This window comes from Humulus lupulus, chromosome 9, assembly GCF_963169125.1.
Source record: "Humulus lupulus chromosome 9, drHumLupu1.1, whole genome shotgun sequence".
In the NCBI taxonomy this organism is placed as follows: Eukaryota; Viridiplantae; Streptophyta; class Magnoliopsida; order Rosales; family Cannabaceae; genus Humulus; species Humulus lupulus.
Window position 1 is genome coordinate 78510120 of NC_084801.1, and position 22477 is coordinate 78532596.

Here is a 22477-nt window from a genome sequence, read left to right on the forward strand (position 1 = left end):
CCCCGAACCCTAGGTCAAAATCCCTCATCAAAAACCCAAAAATCAACCTCTGTGAATAGTGCAGTGCTACAGCGCTCAAAAGAGGGCACTGTAGCGCTACAAGCAGAACACTCCCCCCAGAACAGGGGCTAGGGCTACAGCGCCCACTGACTAGCGCTAGTTGCAGCCCAGCAGAACCCAAAAATCGCTTCTTGCGATTTCCTTCAACCAAATCAACCCCAAACTTGTCCAAACCTTTTCCAAACCCAAAATAAACCTTATAAACATCTCACACTCATCCCAAGCATCCCAAGAACTCAAAACCCAAGCACATTCAACCCAAATCTCAAAATTCACCATGAACAACCCTAAACCCAGAAATTCAGTCAACAACAAAGTTAAAGGCTTAGAATTCTTACCATTGATGCAAATTTCGACCTTGATTCAACCCTAGACCTCCTTAGCTTGTTCATCATCAAATCTTGCCCAGAAATTCCCTAAAATTCCCTTCAACTCAGCTCAAAACACAGCTCAAACCATCAAAACCCTTAAAACTGAAATCTCTAAAACTTACCTCAAAAGTTTATGTGTTCTTGCCAAATCTTCAAGTCTAACCCAAGATCCTTGATGCTCAGCCTACCATTGCTCTCCACTAAGCTTTGTTCCAAGAAAAATGGAGAGGAATGGTGCAAAAATGCACAAACCGATCCTTTGGAAAACCCCTCTGTTTTTCTCTCTTTTCTTTCTTTCCTTTTTCTTTCTTTTCTTTCTTTCTCTCCACAGCCAACACTCTTTCTCTATAAATCCCACTAAGTGTATAAAGCCTCATAAATCAACCTTCTAAAATCCAATTGACCAAAATGCCCTTCCTATTAACTCTAAATCCTTTTGTCCAAATAGGGCCATTTTAGTCATTTTACCCAATTCCCGCTAATCCTCAAGTGTCTCTAATATTTCCCCGTTGCTTTCCAACACTTGATAAACCACCAAATAAATATTCCCAATCATCTAAATTTATCTCAATCTATTCTCTAAATTCATGCTTATACCCCCAGGCTCGCCCCGAGCCGGGTATAAATTCCCGCCATGACTTTTCCGCTAGCCTACTCACTGGGATCGTCTCGAGTCACAAATCACAGATACGCCCACATACCACTATGGTCTCAACAATCATCACATATCAATACAGTTATGCCCAACATGGCCAAATTACAATTATGCCCTTCTAACACGATCTGGGCCTACATGCATACTAATATAAATAGTCATGCATCTCAGATAAACAACTAGTCATATAACATGCTTTAAATCATAATCATGCATTTAACTCATAAAAATCACACATAAATCCCATCATGCCCTCCTAGCACGCTAATCAAGGCCCTTAAGCCTTATTATCTAATTTGGGTCGTTACAAAATGTTTCTTCATAATCAACTCGTCCTTTCTGTGTGTAGCCCTTTGCTACTAGGTGTAACGCCCTACTTCCTTAGAGTCATTACTAAGTGAGTTTAAAAATGTGCATTCAACTCGCTAATCGAGGTTTTAGGTCAAATAGTGTAATTAAGCCATAGACAGAGGAAAAACTTTAGAAATAATTCCATTTCATTGAAAATCATAAAAGTTTAACACCTGGGATCCCAAAATACAGTTTAGAACCATTTAAAACATATAAATTGAACCAAGTCGACTAAACGACAAAATCTAGGTTTATTTACAAACATCTCCCAAAATCCACTAGATGTGGTAGCCAGGCTGGCCAAACATGTACACGCCACTTCATGCCTGCTACACTCATAGTTGGTTGCCTTTCTCCTTGCCCTTACCTGCACCACAGAGCATCTGTGAGCCGAAGCCCATCAAGAAAACCCATAACAGATAACATATGCAAAACATATACCAAGTATATAAACTGGCCATCAATAGGCTAAACACATACGGCCTAGCCGTCCCAGGCGCTTTACCAGGCCCTAGGTTCGCGGTCCACACCGTGAGGATATCCCAGATATCCTTTAGGGACTTGCCCTGGCAACTCGCACTCCACGTGCTCAACGCTGCTCCCGGCCCCTTGCCGTACTCGGCCTTGCACTCAATGTGCCCAACGTCGTTCCCAGCCCTTTGCCGTTCCCAGCCCCTGCCAACCTCGGCCTACACCGTTCCCGGCTCTTGCCGATAATTCACATAATTGCACTAATAGCATAATAAACAAGTACAGAAAACTAGCAAATACAATCAAAGGGCTATTCCTTGCAATTAAAACACATTGGGCTCAGCCCTGCATACACGCTCTATGGGAACAAGGGTTTTCTTACCTGAGTCCTGAGCTCTCCGAGCACTGCTATCCCAAGCACAATCCTCTAACTTGAGCCTCGCCGAAACCCTAGTCACTACACATTAACAATATCCATCCATCAAGTTCAAATCCAATAAATAACTTTGAGTCATATCTCAAACCTCCGGGACCTTGAATTCTATCAATCCAGGTGATAAAATCCATCCCGAGCCTTAACCATTGAGTTCCCAGGCCTAAACACCCTTAAAAACACAAACTGGCACTAAGAACCACGACCCTTCCCACTAGCGTCGCGGCTAGCCTCGAAACAGAGGCTAGCACCTCTCTGAAACCCACGCGGGCCGCGGCGCACATCACCAAGCATCGCGGCGCGCCTCAAGCATCTCGGCCTCCCATGGCCATGCGCACACGCGGGCCGCGGCATGCCCCTCCTAGAGCCGCGGCCCTAGCCTCTAACCCAGAAATCTTCATCATTTTTCTGGATTTTCTTCAAACCAACTCATCTAACAATCAAGCTAACAATCCCAGATAATCAACACAAAGATTTAGCCCAGTTTCAACATCAAAACCTGCTCCAAAACTCAACTAAAATACCCAAGAACAGATCAAGTTCCATTCACATGCATATCCTAAAAACACAACAAAAATTCAAGCTTAATTCCCATGGTTAGAGCTTACCTTTGCTGAGTTTAGTCTCTGAATTTGATCCTTAATCCTCAAGCTTTTAGCTCCCAAGATTTCCCAGCAAAATTCCAGGTTTTAACTAACTTCCACCAAAATTCTCCTTTGATATGCCTTAGAGAGTGAAAGAGAGAGAGAGAGATAAGAACCTATCTTCAGCTGGAAAGGAGAATGGGTGTCGGTTTCTACAATCCTCTAAACGATTCTTCCCTTTGTTTTATTTAACTTAGTCTATGTGGTTACCTCAAGGCTTGGGGTACCAAAACGTCCCCGAGGGAAAAATGGTAAATTTCCCCAATATTCCCTCCTAGACATTCTATCCTCAAATATATCTCCAAATATTTATTTTCACAACCCGATAACCTCATAACACATCTAATACCCAAATTACCCCTCGACTCGCCTCGAGTCAGAATCTCAACCCTGTTGTGACTTTTTGGCTAACCACTCCCAGGGATTGTCTCAGATCGTGCTGCACAGACATATCACATATATACAGCATTTATCACATCGATACCCCTAATACCCAGACGGAGCCCACATGCACATTTAATTCAACTAAACATGCATCATTATCATATATTCACATAAATCCACATATTAACATATTAAATCATTTATTGCCCTCTGACACACTAATCAAGGCCCTAAGCCCTATTAGCAAATTTGGGTTGTTACACCAGGCTTGCTTTGAAAGTTGCTACTTTCCCATATTCTCCTCTTTTCCTCTTAAATATCCATTTGCAACCAATAGGTTTAACATTTTCAGGTGGATCTTCAAGAATCACGACAGAATTGGAATACATCGACTCCATTCCAAGATCCATGCCATTTAGCCATTTTTCTTTGTCGGAATCTTCCATTGAATCTCTATATGTCAATGGATCATCTTTGTTGTGTTAGACACAAGCATCTGAACTTCATGTTCATAGCAAACTGGTTGTTTACCAACCCTCCTCCCCCTACGACAAAGCTCTTTATTTTTCTGACTAAACTGGCGATATCATCTTGTCATTTATCTCTTGACATTGCTGGTGAATGGTCTTATTTACATGAGAACATTTCCTCAAGTACGACTTTACTTTGAGGTTTGTGGTTATTTATATAGTCATGCTTCAGAATAGTAGCATTTGTTGATACAAACAGTTTGCTATCTTTAGGACTATAAAATATACCACATTTTGTTTCTTTGAAATATCCCACAAAAATGCACACTTCAGTACGTGATTCCAACTTCCCAATCTTTCCTTTAAGCACGTGTGTAGGACAACCCCATATATGAAAATGGCATAAACTTGGTTTAGTACAACTCCATAAATCCAATGGTGTTTTCTTAATAGACTTAGATGGAAAAACATGGAAAATGTATAGAGAACATTTTATTGCATAACCACAGAATGTCAAAGGCAATGATGAGTAACTCATCATCGATCTAACCGTATCTAGTAAGGTTTTGTTCCGTCTTTATGAAACAACATTTTGTTGTGGCGTTTCAGGTAAAGTGAGTTGGGATTGAATTCCATGCTCACGAAAATGGTCCTCAAATTTATAATCTAAGTACTCTCCACCTTGATTTGATCAAATTACTTTAAGTAATTTACCAAATAGTTTTTCACCTTCTACTCGAAATTCCCTAAACTTATCATAGGTTTCAAATTTCCTTTATATTAAGTACATGTAACCATATCTTGAATAATCATCAATGAAAGTAACAAAATATTCATAACCTCTTCTAGTTTGGACATTTAGTGGACCACAAACATCTTGTTGACCCTAGTTTTGGTCAACTGACACTGAGTCAAAACGCTTGATGTGGATAAATGTGTTGGAATGGATATAATGACAAAACCAGTAAAGAACACAATAAATTATAGTGGTTCGGCCCCAAGAACTAGTAATGACCTACGTCCACTTAAGCTATTATTGATATGAGATCTCAAAGGAGTGATGAAAGAACTAGGGTTCTCTGAGTTTCACAAACCTGAGAGGGATAAACAATATAATCGTAATACAATAGCTGTAATTCTCTCGTAAGTGTATAACTTTAATTAACCAAAAGCCAAAGTCCCTTCCTTGAGCTATCTTTCTCTATTTATAGGCTCAAGGAGGATTACATGAATTTGTTATAGATATTCTCTCCTAATTAATCGGATAATCAAGAATCATCGGAGATAATCTCAGAATTGATTATGATTTCCCCAAGATCATCTTGAAATATACAGAGTGTACGACCATGCTGGTCGTAAGGAAACCTCAAACGCTACGCCAGGAGGATCTTACTGGTCGATGGTCGAACAGAACTCTGCCAGGTGTTTAAAAATGCCTGCCACGTCACCCGTGTAGTTTTTTGGATAACATTTGCCCCCCAAGTTTATTTATTATGACCAACAATAAATAAAATTTAAGGAAACGACTCTTCGATTACCCCACCAGATCTGTCAGAGTAGTTCGTGCATTCTTGGGAAAAGTAACCTACCCCTGTCTAACCACGGCTTTTCGGTTCCCAAATAACCTATTGACGGCTATCACCCTTCCCCATGCTTTGAAAAGAGGAAACTGATGATTACTTCTTCTTTCATGCCACAGACAAAATATATATAGCCTTCTCAGAGCCTTTTTTTTCTTTTTACGCAAGTTTTTTCTCTTTCAAGAAACCCTAAATCAGAACCTTTATTCTCTCTGAAGATCATCTTTCAGTGTTTCAAGAACCAACAGTCCGTTCCTCTATGCTTGAAATTCCTTCAAACCTCCACGCTCTTTGCTTTGTTAAGTTTCAGAACCTTTCTACTCTTTATTTTCGCTATGCATGCCGCTGTGAGTTAACTGTTAAGTTCTGGCATTGTCTGTGTTCTTAGGTTGAGATGCATGAAAGTAGGGGATTTATCGGGTGATGCTAGATAGGATGATGTTTCTTTGCCATCCAGGAGTTACGAGTTAGTTTGATAGTCGAGATCATAAATTTAGGACGTAAAACCAAAGTAAAATTTTGATTTTTATGCTAGTTGAAAAACTGAATTTTTTCCCGCCCTTATAGGAGTTGAAAAAGCTTTTTCAAAAAAACTTTTTGCTTTGACTTTTTGATTTGTTTTTCAAACTGTTCGTGTGAAAAAATTAGTTTTTCGTTAGAATGTTGTTGAATAAAAGTTTGACTTTTATACACGACCAGCGTTATTCTAACCAACTTTCTAGATTCTCCATCCTCACCTCCCCATTTTTCTGTTCGCAGATTTTAATGCCAGATTTGTGGGGAGGTGAGCGGCCAATCGAAGAAGATCTTCTTGCACAACTGCTTGGAGGTGAAGAACAGCCGGCTCAGCATGTTCACGAGATTACATTCTAAAGACTCCCTTCTTCCAAACCTCAACCATCACCACCTAAAATGGCCCGTTCTAAATCTCCTGGCAAAAAGAAACCAAACCCTGAAAACAATCCAAATCCTCCTGCCCAGCCTGATTTGCAAGCTAGGGTTCCCTCGACCAACGATCGAGAAAACATTGCCCCGGACCCTCGCATTCAGGTCAGGGCTCGCCCTCGACATTCAAACCTTCCTGATGTCGAGTGGTATCTTTCTCCCCTCAGCCAGGTGACTCCCAGGATGCTTGCTAATTATCTTAGGAAGTATCCTCTCACTGGGGTCAATCTCAAGATCCCCGCTGCTGACCAAAGGGCCAACTTGCCTGGGGGTGTCTACAGCGCCTGGTCGAGGTACCACATAGAGGCGGGGGCTACCCTTCCTCTACATCCATTCTATCAGGGGGTGGCAAAATACTTCGGTGTTGCCCCCTTTCAAATTACTCCAAATGGATATAGAATGCTTACCGCACTCTATATCCTTTACAAACTTAAAAAATGGCCAGAGCCTACTCCTCACGAGGTCAACTTCCTTTTTGACCTTAAGTCCAACCCTCAACAGTCCGGGACGGGCTTTTTTCATTTTTGTCACCAGAAAACAAACCGAACATTCCTGAGTGACACCACCCACATCTCCAACGTGGGGAAATACAGCCAGGAGTATTTCCTCACGCCCGACATGACTACAAACAACTTGGCCTTCGCTCGAGGAGGTAAATGTCATTTTCCACTGGTCGCTACTTTTACTTAGCAAATTTCTTTGTACTTCTCTAAAGTATCTTGTGCCTTTCAGGACCATGGCTATGCCCAAACCCAACACCAGACATGGTGTTGAGGTCCAACGCACTGGCCAGGATGACTGATGCTGAAAAAAGCGTTAAGTCTCTGGTCACTGATGAAAACTTGAGGTTGTCTGGCCTCTTGACCCCTCATTAGGAAATGAGGGAACCCGCGGTGGCAGACGCCACTGCCGAGGGGCATCCCGAGCGGCAACCCCTAGCGTCCCCTCCTCGAAGGAGACTGACTAGGGTTACAATCAGGGAACCGACTGGCGCCCCCTCAGCAGAAAGGCCTTCTGCCCCCCCAAGGGAAGGGGAAACAAAAGGCAGCAGAGACTGTCGTAGACTTGGATGAGTCTTCAGATGAAAACGGTACTGTTATTTTGCTTTTAAATAGCTTGCCAATTCCCTGTCACTTATTTGACGGGGACGACAATTTTACATATACTCCAAATCTAGGGCCAGACTTCTTCGTGCCAGAGAGTGAGTGTATGACTAGAAGAGTCAGTAGTGTAGCGACAAGTAGTAGTAGCTCGGGTATTGGACATTGTGATTTTCCTTACTTCTTTTCGGATGTGCCATGATTTTCCATCTATTTTTGGCTTACTATCTGCATGTTTATCTTTTTTACAGAAATGTCCTCCCTCAACATTTTTGACTTGTATAAGACTCAGGAGGAGGAGGAGGAGGTTCCTCTGGTCCGACGGAGGAAATCGGCCAGGAGACAAGATGGCGAGTCTAGCCAAGCACCCTCGGCCAAGAAGAGTCGAGCAGCTGATCCTCCAAAGGATGGGCCCTCTGGCTAACCTTCTGCTCAACCATCCGCTCCTGCTGAAAAGGAGACCTCGCTTGCTGCCACAAATCCTTCGCCCGTAGCTCCAAAAGAACAAGCCCAGCATGCCGAACTTCCTGGGCCCAAACTCTCGAGCCGCTCCCTGTGATCAGCTAAGGATTGCCTCGCTGATATCCTGAAGCATGACCGTTGCAGGGAGGCAATGGCTGAGGCTGAAAAGATGGGGGTCGATCAGATCCTCAACAGGGCTCTTAATGAAGTAGCCAGTGTAAGCACTCTTTCTCTTTTTGCGATCTTGGTTTTTATTTTTCCTTTTTGTAAGATTGCCTAACTCTTATTCTTTGACTGCATGCCATGCTAACAATGACCGCTGCTCATACTCGCGCTGGTGCCAGCATCGAGCAATCTCAGGTGAAGGTCATCGAGGAGCTTCAAGCCGCAGTGGCTAGGCATGCGGGGGAGCTGGAGGTGGTCACCTAGCAGAAGGATGCCTTGGTGGCAAAGCTAGCAGAGAAGCAAGCTACTCTGGAAACTGCCAGGAAGTAGAGGGATGACTACCAGGAGTCCAGCCGAATCTAATGGTGTGAAGTCAAAAAACTTAGGGAGGAGCATCTTGCTAAGGACACGACCATTGCTGTCCTTCAGAGCCAGGTGAAGCAGCTTAAGCTTACCAATGCCAAGGACCTGGAGAGGTATAAGAACGCGACACTTCGGTGTTTCTACGGTTTTTGGAAACACAACCAAAGTGCCGATTTCAATTACCTTTCGGAGGATGCTAGGAAGGCCGAGCTAGCTCGCTGCACTGCTCGGTTGGCTACCGAAGAGAGAGCTAGGGTCCCTGCTTCCCCAAACATTCCGCCGGCCACCGGAGTGGAGGGAGGAGAAGCTGCCGGGGACGTGGTCGACCAGAATGCTCCACAGGATCCTCCTACTCCTCAAGCTCCATAAAGTTTTTTCTTTTGTTTTTCTTTAATTACACGACTTATGGGTCGTGATGTAAAGACTGATTTCTTTTTTAATTTTTCTGCATGGGTAGCATATTTTCCTTTTACTTTTGAACAATTACATCCAAGCATAATTGCTTGCGGTGTAAAATAATTTGCTTTGATATTATAATATTTCTGCTTATTATAACATCTGTTTGCATGAGCGAACTTAGCATAGTACTTTGGCTTGATTTAACAAAATATAAATTTTGAAAAATACTCTAAGTACCGTAGCATGCTTTCACTTATTTTGTCCATGTGTTTACATACCTCTTGGTATGCTTTGCTATCGGTGTACCTTATATGCCCCCCAAGTGCTTGAGGAGCTTTAGGTCCTTGGTTACTTGCCTTGACCACGACCTGTACGAACATTACTGCTCGGTATAAAATGCAACACTTATAATACAGCAAAACAATACACGTAATGAACAAATACTTGTAAAAACATTTTACAAAGGTTGGCAAGAATGACTGGCTGTGCACAGTCCCTTATAATTCTCGTATTAAAATGGACTAAACATGTTTTTACGAGTGATCTTTCAAAAAGATCTTACACTTAAAAGCGATTAGCCATATAACATGACTAACCCTTTTTCAAAACTTGTAAAAAGAAAAAATTAATACAAGCCAGTCCTTTAAGAAGGATTGTTTATTGATAATACTTGCGCAGGTGTTCTCCATTCCAATAGCGTGGAACGAGATCCATTTAAGCGTGCAAGTTTGTATGTGCATGGATGAAGGACTTCTTCAATCTGGTAAGGTCCTTCCCAATTTGGTCCGAGTACTCCAGCAGCTAGGTCGCGGTTGTTTAAGAAAACTCGTCGAAGTACTACATCTCCGACGTTGAACTTTCTTTCATTTACTTTTGAGTTAAAATACCGAGAGACTTTTTGCTGGTACGCAGCTACTCGGAGTTGGGCTTTTTCTCGTTTCTCCTTAAGCGAGTCTAGGGACTCCATCAACAGTTGGCTATTCTGGTCTTGGTCGTATGTGATTCTTTGATGTGAGGGTGGATCTAACTCGATTGGCAACATAGCCTCATACACGTATGCTAAGGAAAATGGGGTATGACCTGTTGCTATTCGATGAGAAGTTCTATATGACCAGAGTACTTCAGGCAGCTGTTCTGGCAATACTCCTTTAGCTTCCTCAAGCCTTTTCTTCAAGGTATCTTTTAGTGTTTTGTTCACTACTTCGACTTGCCCATTTTCTTGTGGATGCGTGACTGAAGAAAAGCTCTTGACGATTCCGTGCCTTCCACAGAAGTCTGTGAATAGGTCGCTATCAAACTGGGTGCCATTGTCTGAGAAAATCTTCCAAGGAAATCCATATCGGCAACCAATGTTCTTGATGACAAAGTCAAGAACTTTCTTTGTCGTTATGGTAGCGAGTGGCTCAGCTTCGGCCCATTTGTTGAAGTAGTCGACTGCTACAACCGCGTATTTTACTCCACCTTTTCCCGTTGGCAAGGATCCAATTAAATCGATACCCCATATTGCGAAGGGCCATGGACTTTGCATCTGCTTTAACTCGTTGCGAGCTGTGCGTGGGATCCTTGAAAACCTCTGACACTTATCACATTTTCGCACAAACTCCATTGAGTCTTCGTTCATAGTCGGCCAGAAGTAACCCTGCCTCATAATCTTTTTCGATAAGCTCTGCCCCCCAGCATGATCCCCACAAAAGCCTTCATGTACTTCCCTCATCAGCTCTTTACCCTTTTCTGGTGTAATACATCTGAGCAGTGGCATGGAGTATCCTCTTCGGTATAGAATACCATCGACCAATATGTACCTAGCAGCCTGTCTCTGAAGATCCTGGCTTTGTTTCTATCTGCTGGTAATACACCATTCGTGAGATACTTTAAGTACGATGCCATCCATGTATCTTCTATCCAAATCTCCATACTGGTTTCATCTGCTCGTATGCTCGGCTTGCGTAGCCGCTCCACTAGCACTATATTTAAAGTTTCGGCATCTTTCGCACTCGTGAGTTTGGCTAAAGCATCTGCATTTGAATTCTGATCTTTAGGTATTTGCTGGAGGGTATATTTCTCGAATTACGCCAACAGATCTTTGGTTTTGTTCAGGTAGGCCACCATTTTCAGGCCTCGTGCTTGATACTCCCCTAAGACCTGATTCACTACCAGCTGTGAATCACTGTAAATATCCAGCGCTTTTATACTCATGTCTTTGGCCAACCTCAACCCAGCGAGGAGTGCTTCATACTCGGTCTCATTGTTTGAAGCGATGAAAACGAACCTAATAGCGCAGTGAAATCGATGCCCTTCTGGCATTATCAATATCGCTCCTGCTCCTGCGTGAGATTCGTTGGACGATCCGTCCATGATTAACTTCCACGAAGGAGCTTCAACTTGGGGCTCAGGCACACTAGGTTTTTTGCACTGCTTGCTGTCTGGGAGCTCAGTGAATTCAGCCATAAGATCAGCCAAGACTTGTCGTTTTACTGCTGCTCGCGATGAATATGCGATATTGAATTGCCCGAGTTCGACTGCCCATTTTAACAAATGTCCAGCTGCCTCCGGTTTTGGTAGAACTTGCCGAAGGGGCTGGTCAGTTAAGACTATGATGGGATGGGCTTGGAAGTAAGGACGTAACTTCCTTGAGGCCAAAATTAAGCAATAGGCCAATCTTTCGATGGGAGGATACCTCAATTTGGCCCCAATTAACCTGTTGCTAACATAATAAATTGCCTTTTGCACACCTTCTTCTTCTCGTACTAGCACCGCACTAGCAGCATATTCGGTGATCGCCAGGTAAATGAACAAAGTTTCTCCATCTATAGGCTTTGATAAAACAGGAGGTTGTGCCATGTGGGCTTTTAAGGCTTGGAAAGCCTGTTCGCAGTCTCCAGTCCACTTGAACTTCTTGTTGCCTCTAAGAAGATTAAAGAAAGGGACGCATTTATCCGTTGACTTTGAAATAAATCTACTGAGTGCGGCAATCCTTCCAGTTAAACATTGTACATCCTTGATTTTCACCGGCGATTTCATGTCGATCAGGGCTTTGATCTTTTCGGGGTTGGCCTCGATTCCTCTTGAATTGACAATGAACCCCAAAAATTTCCCTGATCCTATTCTAAAGGAACATTTGAGAGGACTTAGCTTCATCTGATATTTGTTCAAAACATTGAAACACTCCTGTAATCCTTCACATGTCCTTCTGCCTTCTTTTACTTTACCAGCATGTCGTCCACGTACACCTCCATGTTTATTCCGATCAATTCCTTAAACATGTGGTTAACCAATCGCTGGTAAGTCGCACCAGCGTTTTTCAGTCCGAAGGGCATTACTTTATAACAGTATAACCCTGTATCGGTCTGAAAGCTAGTGTGATCCTCGTTAGGGGGATGCATACTGATCTGATTGTATCCAGAGTATGCATCCATGAAAGGGAGGATCTCATGTCCTGCAGTTGCATCGACCAGTTGGTCGATCCTTGGGAGTGGGAAGCAATCTTTTAGGCAGGCTTTATTAAGGTCTGTGAAATCCACACAGGTTCGCCATTTTCCATTAGGCTTAGGAACCAATACTGGATTAGAGACCCATGATGGATAAAACACCACCCTGATGAACCCATTCTCCTTCAGTCTTTCAACTTCCTCTTCTAAGGCATTCGATCTGTCCTTATCGAGCAGCCTTCTTTTCTATTGCACGGGTGGAAAACTTTTGTCAACGTTCAGGACATGGCTAATGACCGCATGATCTATCCCAGCCATGTCTTTATGTGACCAGGCAAAAGCTTCCTGGTTCTTTCTTAAAAATTCCACCAATGCGTGCTTCGTTGTTGCTTCTAAATTTTTACCGACCTTTACAACTCTGATCGGAATTTTTTCGTCAAGTTGGACCTCTTCAAGGTCCTCGACGAGTCCAACATCTTCCTCAAAATCCCCAAAGCGAGGATCTAAATCTCTATCCTCACTTTGGGCAACACCCCATTTGGTGACTCCATCACCGGATTGGGCTTGTGTATCAATGGCCATCTGCAACCTCTCTGGGGGAGCGCTCTTCGATGTTCCCTTCTTTGCCTTCATGATCAAGGCATTGTAGCACTCCCTTGCTTCCCTCTGATTTCCCAACACGCGCCCTACCCCTACGTTTGTCGGGAATTTCATGGTCAGGTGCCATATTGAGGTGACGGCCCGAAGGTCAACCAGTATGGGCCTTCCGATTACAGCATTGCACGCGGAAGGACAATTGACTACTATGAAAGTAGCGAGTAATGTTCTGGTAGCAGGCGCTGTACCTGTTGTTACCGGAAGTCTGATTGACCCCGTTGGGGTGAGTCCCTCACCAGAGAAGCCATAAATTGTTTGGTTCCAGGGCTCCAAGTCCTTGATGGACAACTTCATGCATTCCAGCGAAGACTTGTACAGGATGTTTACTGAACTTCCTGTATCGACTAGCACTCTCTTCACCATCATGTTGGCAATTTGAACATCCACGACCAGCGGATCGAAATGTGGGAACCGGACATGCTCAGCGTTGCTATCAGAGAAGGTTATTTCACCGTCCTCTGACTGAGCCTTCTTTGATGCCCAGTCCTCCACAGTCATTATCTCGATGTCCTGTTCATGGCGTAGGGTCCGAGCATATCGTTCCCTTGCCTTTCCGCTGTTTCTCGCAAGGTGTGAGCCTCCACAGATGGTGAGTAAACTGCCAGCTACGGCATCAGGCTGCAAAGGTGGCGAACATTGGCGTGCGGGCGCCTGCTCATTTCCACCTAGAGCCTCTCGTTGGGAAGTTCCCGAGGCCCGTACGTATCTCCTCAAGTATCCTTGTCTGATAAGAAACTTGATTTCATCCTTTAGCTGGTTGCACTCGTTTGTATCGTGTCCGTAGTCGTTATGATAACGACAGAACTTTGCAGTATCTCTCTTCGAAATATCCTTTCGAATGGGAGCGGGTCTTTTGTAAGGCACACTAGAACTCATGGCCTGATACACCTCTCCTCGAGACTCGACAAGGGCAGTGTAGTTAGTGAACCGTGTTTCGTAACGGTTGCCCTTAGCGCACTTATTGTCGGAGGTGGGGGCCTCTTCCCCTATTCTTGCCATTGCCATTGCCGTTCCCATTGCCTTTGTCGTTGCCGTTGGGTTTTCACCCATTGGCGGCTTTGGCGGGTTCAGCAGTCCCCTTATCTTTGCCTGGGGGCTTTCCCTCGCTGGCGATGGCATCCTCGAGCTTGATGTACCGATCAACTCGATCCAAGAATTCTTGAATAGTCTTAACTCCATGCTTTCTGAGGTTACTCCACAAAGGCGTACGATGCCTAACTCCTACAGTTAGGGCCATCATCTTGCCCTTATCTCCCACTATTTTAGCTCCGGATGCTGCCAGCATAAATCGCTGGACGTAATCCTTCAGTGGCTCTCCTTCTTGCTGGCGTATCTCCACCAGTTGATTCGCCTCAATTGGGTGCACACGACCCGCATATAATTGTCCATAAAATTCCTTTACGAACATCTCCCAAGAAACAATAATTGCAGGAGGGAATTTGAAAAACCACTCCTGTGCAGCATCAGAAGTGTTGCAGGAAAGATCCTGCACCGAGCGTCTTCAGACACTTTCTGAATGTCCATCTGTATTTCAAAATTGTTGACATGAGATACCGGGTCACCATACCCGTCAAAGTTCGGAAGTGTGGGCATCTTAAACTTGCTGGGAGTTTCTGCCACAGCTATCCTCTAAACAAAAGGAGTGCCCCTTCTCCTGTCGTACTCGATATGAGACGTCCTTCCCCCGACCAGTTATTGCACTGCCTGGTTCAGGGGATCTATTTGGGCTTACACGGCGTCAGGAATCGCCGAGGCCTCTACTACTGGGGGAATGTACTCATCATGTCGTTCCCGGCGGTCGTTGAGTACATCTCTTAAGTCTTCGTCTCTTCGTCGTTGCTCGCTTGCTCCAAGGCGATTAAAGTCGTTATTTTGTCTGGGCTGCCCCCCAGCGTTACGTCTCTCTTGTTGGTCCTCCCTTGGTGGTGGGCTTCTGCCCCCACCTCTTTCTTCATTTCTCTGACAGGCATTTCCTCTGCCTGAGTCGGCCTCATTATAACCAGGGCCATCTCTGAACCTTGATTGGCTATGGTGGGACCGACCGTCCCCTCGGTTGCCTCCTGGAGCTGGAACTTCCCGAGCGTTAGAGGGTGGCCTACGTTGGTCGGTAGGTCCCCGTGCATTATCATGCCGTGGGGGGCCCCGGACCGCAGAGCTTATCTCTGAGTTCCTTCTGTTGCTATAAGGAGGCTGCCCACTGCTCGGTGGGTTCGCCTCTTCACCCCTACGACATCTAGGACTGTGGGGCTGGTGCCCAGCCCTATTCTGCCTTAGTTGTGGGGGATTGTCTCGACCACCCTTGGATGGAGGCTGCACTTCAGGATCCCTTGGTGGGACATCATCCTGAGGCATTGGCAGCTGCTCGGGCCTTTAGGGGCTCGACGGCGGGATCGGAGGGCTAGGATTCGGACCTCTTTGGGGTGGCCCGTTTGCGGGTTGATCAGGCTGTGAGGCAGGTGCAGCCTGATTCCTAGCCAACTACAAGGCTGCTTCGAGGGCTGCCATGGCCTCCCTTTGACGACGATCCATCTCCGCCTGTCTTTCACTTAGCTCGTGGCGTTGTCGCTCTATCTCTTGTTACTGCCGCGCCATAATCTCTGCAGCATTTTCTTGGCTAGCCCTCAGATTGGCCAGTTCATCTTGCAATACCCCCAGGGTATTTCTTAGCGCCTTGAAATCCAGTTCCTCCTCATCAAATTCCAAATGTGACTCATTTACAGCCATGTTTGGGGGAGGAGGCGGTTGAGATGGTGCAACGCCAGCCGCCTTCCCAGTCTTCTTTGTTGTTTTCGCCATTACTGCTTCAACAATTTCGTATCAAGCTCTTAATGAAACCACCAGAATGTTGACCCTTGTTTTGGTCAACTGACACGGAGTCAAAACGCCTAATGTGGATAGATGTTTTGGAATGGATATAATGACAAAAACAGTAAAGAACACAATAAATTATAGTGGTTCGGCCCCAAGAACTAGTAATGACCAACGTCCACTTAAGCTATTATTGATATGAGATCTCAAAGGAGTGATCAAAGAACTAAGGTTCTCTGAGTTTCACAAACCTGAGAGGGATAAACAATATAATCGTTATACAATAGCTCTAATTCTCTCGTAAGTGTATAACTTTAATTAACCAAAAGCCAAAGTCCCTTCCTTGAGCTATCTTTCTCTATTTATAGGCTCAAGGAGGATTACATGAATTTGTTACAAATATTCTCTCCTAATTAATCGGATAATCACGAATCATTGGAGCTAATCTCGGAATTGATTATGATTTTCCCAAGATCATATTGAAATATACAGAGTGTACAACCATGCTGGTCGTAAGGAAACCTCAAACGCTACGCCAGGAGGATCTTACTGGTCGACGGTCGAACAGAACCCTGCCAGGTGTCAACCATGTGTTTAAAAACGCCTGCCACATCACCCTTGCCTATTTTTTGGATAACACATCCCAATGTACAAGTTGAAGTTTTTTTGTGGCTCTTGAACATTTAGCAGAGAAAGGTCTTTTGGTCAAATTCCCTTTTAGGCAGGATTCACACACTGGGAGACAACAAATAGAGAGTTCTCTCAACAGATCATCCTTTGTTAGTCTGTTAATTTTGTCTAGACCAATATGTGCCAATCTCAATTGCCACATATCTATTTTTATTCTTTTAATAGATCTATGATTTGAAATTTTAAATAATTCAAAATTATAAACATGCTCGACGTTGGGACCTTGGATTCTACCAACCTGGGTAGTAGAAACCTTCTGGAGACTTAATATTTTAGTTCCCGAGCTAAAAACCTTCAAACAACCTATATTCAACATTTGAGTCGTAGCCCAGCCCCCCTTTAGGGTCGGGACACACTCAAGTCAGAGGCAAATACAACTCTCTGCTAGGGAACATGGGTCGCGGCAGGCCTAGGCAGACAGAGGCTCCCAGCCTCTTCGACACACACGGGCCGCGGCCCCTGAAGAATAGGGCTGAGACTCGAGCCTGAAACCAAGAAATTTTCCCCTGCTTTCTTTAACCCAAAGCTAAGAAAGTTGATCTCAACCCTCAATCAAGTCCATAACTAACTCCTAAACCATCTTCACAGTAGTACAAACAATAATTATAACTCAGAAACTAACCCAAAACTACCTCAAAACCTCAAACTCCATCCTTGAGCTTAAAACTCAAGAACACTAACTATGATCACAAAAACCTCAAGGATTAGCAAATCAAGATCTTACCTCTAACTCCCTTGGCTTGAATCCTTGGCTTGATTTCCTACTTTGATCCTACAAATTTGGCTAGCCTTCTTTTTGTTTCTAGTTTCCTCTAGAACTTCCAAGAGACTAAGTGTAATGTTAAAGAGAGAGACAAATGTGTGAGACTTTCTTGCAGCCAAAGTCTATCTATTATTACAGCCAAATGACACATTTTCCCTCACCTCTTACTTAGACTCTAACTAACCTTTAGGGTAGCCTAGACTTTTCCTTATCCTCTTGCATGAATGCCAAATTCCTACTTAATTTCCCATCTATATCAACTATCCTCAAGAGTTACTTATAGTTACCCAAGTTACCAATGTACCACTAACTACTGGTTATTCCCACTTGTCACTATCTAGCTAAACTTCACCCTAGGACCGTCTCGGTTCATTCATCACAAATATATAACCACTCACTCGTGGTACCAATCACAATATACACAAATATTTCGTCTATGCCCTCAACGGGCTAAAATTACAAATATGCTCCTTATAGCCAAATGGGGCGCACATGCATATTTAATTAACCTAAACATGCATTTCTAATCACATAATAACCAAATTCATATAATAACATAACAAAAATCAATTATTTTCCTCCCGGCACGCTAATGAAGTCTCTAAGCCTTATTAGCAAATTTGGGATGCTACATAGGTGACCTGGTGACTTAGGAAAGTACCACGGCCACATATGAAGGTCATATATGAATAAAATGATGTTTATCTATGTCCCTTCATCTATGCTTTCTTTATGGTCTAGGTGTTGCTTGTTTGTTACGTTTATTGGGCCATCGCGTGCCACTTGCCAATGTTGTATGCTCTAGTTGTTGTGTGAGATGTTGCCTTTGGATGTCTTGCTTTGTGCTTGCTAATGCTTCATCATTGCTGTTACATGTGTGAGACTTGTATCGTGGCTAATCATTGGCTTTGTTTGCCTCAGGTCTGAGTTTTACGCTGACTGGCTAGCTGAGTGTGCTAACATGTGTCGCACATTCCATCATTTCGAGGAATCAAGTCGACGGCCCATGAAAGTTGGTATCAGAGCCAGGTTAGAGAAATCTTGGTGACCTTGCATAATGGTGAGCAACACTCAAAGGATCAAAGCACTGGAGAGTCTATGTTAGCCTAAAACCAAAGTCGGATCTTAACTCTTTTAGGCTTGAACCTTGTCGGACAACACACAAAACCCCATGGCTATGTTGGAGCGGGACACAACCAATTTACTTGCTTGCATAACTGTAATCGAGTGAAGGGAGAACCTTTCAAGTACATTCAATAGTCCTTAGAGGGAGGAACGTATTGACGCAATGGAACAAGCGGTGAAAGACCTACATGATACACTAAATGACCTCGTAGAGAATTGCATGGGGTAAGTTGAGGCGTGGAAGGATGAGATGTTGGAGATGAACACTAAGTTGAACCTTACAATGATGGGGGTCATGAATCAGCCTGCCGCTTGATCCATTGACATGGAATATGGAAGAGTAAAAGTGCCTGAGCTAGGCCCTATGGCAGGGCTAGAGACCCAAAGGACATAGAGAAGTTCCTCTTTGACATGGAGCATTCATTCAGAGTCGTGAGAGCTAAATCTAAAGATGGCAAGGTTGCCATGGCAACAATGTACTTGTCTATGAATGCAAAAGTGTAGTGGAGGACAAAGTATGTTGACATTCAAACGACAGATGCACCACAGCAACATGGGAAGATCTAAAGAGAGAATTGAAGATGCAGTTTCTCCTTTAAAATGTTGCTTACATAGCTCGACACACATTGAGATAGCTAAACCACACAAGAACAATCTGAGAATACATCAAGAAATTCTCTGGGTTGATGCTTGATATCAAAGACATGTCCAAAGCAGACAAGCACTTTGCCTTTTAGGAAGGATTGAAGCCTTGGCCAAAGCAAGAGCTCAAGAGACAGGGAGTGGCTGACCTAGCCATTACTCAAGCTGGTGTCGAACGACTGACCGATTACTCATCAGGGAACATTCAATCAAAAAAGGCTAATCCTTCCCCTAGCGGAGGCAACGTTAGGGGTAAGAAGTCAGGAAGGTCTTGGCAAAGCAAGAATGGGGCAGGAGAGAAGAGGAGCGTGGAGTCTAACTCTCCTAACAAAGGTAGTAGCCCCCCGTTCAAGAAGCCTCTTACATGTTGGATCTGTACCGGACCGCATAAGTCGATAGAATGTCCTCACAAATCCAAGATGAGTGCTCTCCACACATCATTTACCCATGGGGAGCAAGCCAACGAAGAGAGGGATAAGGAACATAAGCATATTAGTGCCCTCCATATGCTAAATGCTCTCAAGAAACAAGGTGTGAAAGTGAATAAGACCCTTGGAAAAGGACTAATGTATGTGGACGCCCCTCTTAACTGTAAAATGGACGGAAGCGTGATGATTGACACGGGCACCACTCACAACATCATTTCGGAGATCGAAGCTAAATGTATGGGACTGAAATGGGAGAAAGACAATGGGTAACTCAGAAGCCTTAGCCACAATCAGCATAAATAGAAAGGTGATCATGAAGATTGGCTTATTGGAGGAGAAAACTGACTTGGTGGTTGTGCGAATGGACAACATTGATGTGGTATTTGGTATGGACTTTCTTGCGGAGAAGGGAGCCATTCCCATCCTAGCTACAGAAAGTTTACTCATAATGGGAGAGGCACCTATAGTGATGCCTGTTAAAGTGGGGCAGCCCCCATAAACAAAGTTGTTGTCAGCCTTGCAATTGAAGAAGGGCTTGAAAGGACAATAGCCCACATATGTTTCCCTACCCACAGTATACGAGGATATGGTGCATGAAGTCATTCCACCAGAGAATTGAATGGTCTTGAAGAATTATGGAGATGTTATGCCAGTTCAACTTCCCAAAGCCTTGCCACCTAAAAGAGGGATTGATCACCAGATCGAACTTGTACCAGGAGACAAACCACCTGCGAAGGGGACCTATAGGACAGTGGCCCCTAAACTAGAAGAATTGAGGAAGCAGTTGAATGAATTACTAGAGGCTGGCTTCATCAGACCATCCAAGGCACCGTTTGGTGCACACGTACTATTTCAGAAGAAGCACGACAGGAGCTTGCGATTATGTATTGATTACCGGGCTCTCAAAAAGGTGACAGTGCGCAATACAGACCCCATCCCCTTGATCCCAGAATTGTTTAACTAGTTAAGTGGAGTGAAATTCTTTACAAAACTTGATTTAAGATCGGGCTACTATCAAGTGCGGATAGTAGAAGGGGATGAGCCGAAGACAACATGTGTGACTTGATATGGAGCATTCGAGTTCTGAGTCATGCTATTTGGGTTCACAAATGCAGCAGCCACATTCTGTACGTTGTTGAACCAAGTTTTCCACGAGTACTTAGATGATTTCGTGTTAGTATACTTGGATGACATTGTGGTTTATAGCGCCACAATAGAAGAACATCAACAACATTTTAGAAGTTGATAGAGAACCAAATCTATATGAAGTGAGAGAAGTGCTCCTTTACAAAAGAGAGAATCAAGTTCTTAGGCCACATTTTCGAGCGCAATCGGATCCGAATGGATCTAGAGAAGGTACAGGCTATTCAAGAATGGAAGGTCCCCACCAATTTGAAGGAACTACGATATTTCCCGTGTTTAGCCAACTACTATAGAATATTTATGGAAGGCTATTCAAGAAGAGTAGCACCCTTGACCGAGTTGTTCAAGAAGGATGTAATTTGGATGTGGATCGAAAGATGTGTCGAAGCATTTGAGAGTCTGAAGGAAGCCATGATGCGAGATCCTTTCCTCGCCTTACCAGATGTCAGTAAACTCTTTGAAGTATAGACAGATGCGTCTAATGATGCTTTGGGAGGATTACTTGTACAAGAGGGCCACCCCGTAGCTTATGAAAGCCGCAAACTTACGGAGGGATAGAGGCGATACACTCTGCAAGAGAAGGAGTTTCTCACAGTAATTCATTTTCTGCGAGTGTGGAGGCTATTCGTTGGGGTGGAAGTTTGTGGTGAAAATGGACAATGCCAAAGTGAGTCATCTCCTCACCCATCCAAAGCATACCCCGAAGAAAGCAAGATGGCTGGAGTTCATAGCAGAATTCGACTTTCATTTTGAACACATGGTGATCCGCCTAAACTATGAAGTTGATGCACTGAGTCACAAAGCTGAGTTAGCGACTATAAAACTGCTAGCAAACATGCCGGCTATGCATTGACTACTCCCATCCAAAACAGGATTAAGGAGAACCTATAGAAAGTCTCGGTGGTGAAGACTGTCATGAATCTCACAAAAGAAGGAAAAACTCGCAAGTTTTTGGTGGAAGACGATCTTATTTTGTCAAGGGTGGCCGCTTATATGTTCCAAAGATGGGAGATTTGCAGAAGACACTAATGAGTGAGTGTCATGACACCTTTTGGGCAGTCATCCAGGGTGGTAGAAAACACAGGCCTTGTTGAAGCAAGGGTACTACTGCCCACAAATGCGAGATAATATAGTGGAGATGCCAAGATCTATCTCACCTACCAACAAGACAAAGTGGAGAGACACAAGACGCCAGGGTTGTTAGAACCTTTTTTAGTCCCAAGCCAACCATGGGAGAGCGTTTCACTTGACTTCATTACAAGTCTACTGAAGATAGGAGACTTGAGTGCGATCTTAGTGATTGTGGACAAATTTTCAAACTATGCAACATTGATACTGGTGTCGAAGTATTCCTCGGTAGAAGAGTCAGAAAGACTTTTCTTTAAGTATTGAGGAGTACCCAAAATATAGTCAGTGACCGAGATGGAAGATTTAAAGGGACCTTTTGGTCTGAGTTATTCAACATTTTGGGGTTACAACTAAACATTTCCTTAAGCTACCATCTTCCAAAAGACGGACCGGCTGAAAGAATCAACAGGATGCTGGAAGAGTACTTGCGGCATTTTTTCAATGCTAACCAAAATAATTGGTCGCAACTACTGGACGTAGCTCAATTTTGCTTCAACTCTCAGAGGAGTTCTTCATCAAACAAGAGCACTTTTGAAGTTGTCAACATCCAACAACCACTGTTACCCCCACAAAGTCGATGAGTATCGAGGAAGAAATCCAAGAGCCTTTAATTTCACAAAAGACTAGAAGAAAACCATGGAGATTCCCTGAGCCATTCTGGAGAAGGCTTCAAAGAGAATAAAGATGTGGTTAGATTACAAAAGATGACCTCTTGAATTCAAAGCACGCGACTTAGTGATGATCAAGTTGAGGACCGAACAACTGATATTCTGAGGGAATAAGGATATCACACTCGTCCGCAAATACAAAGG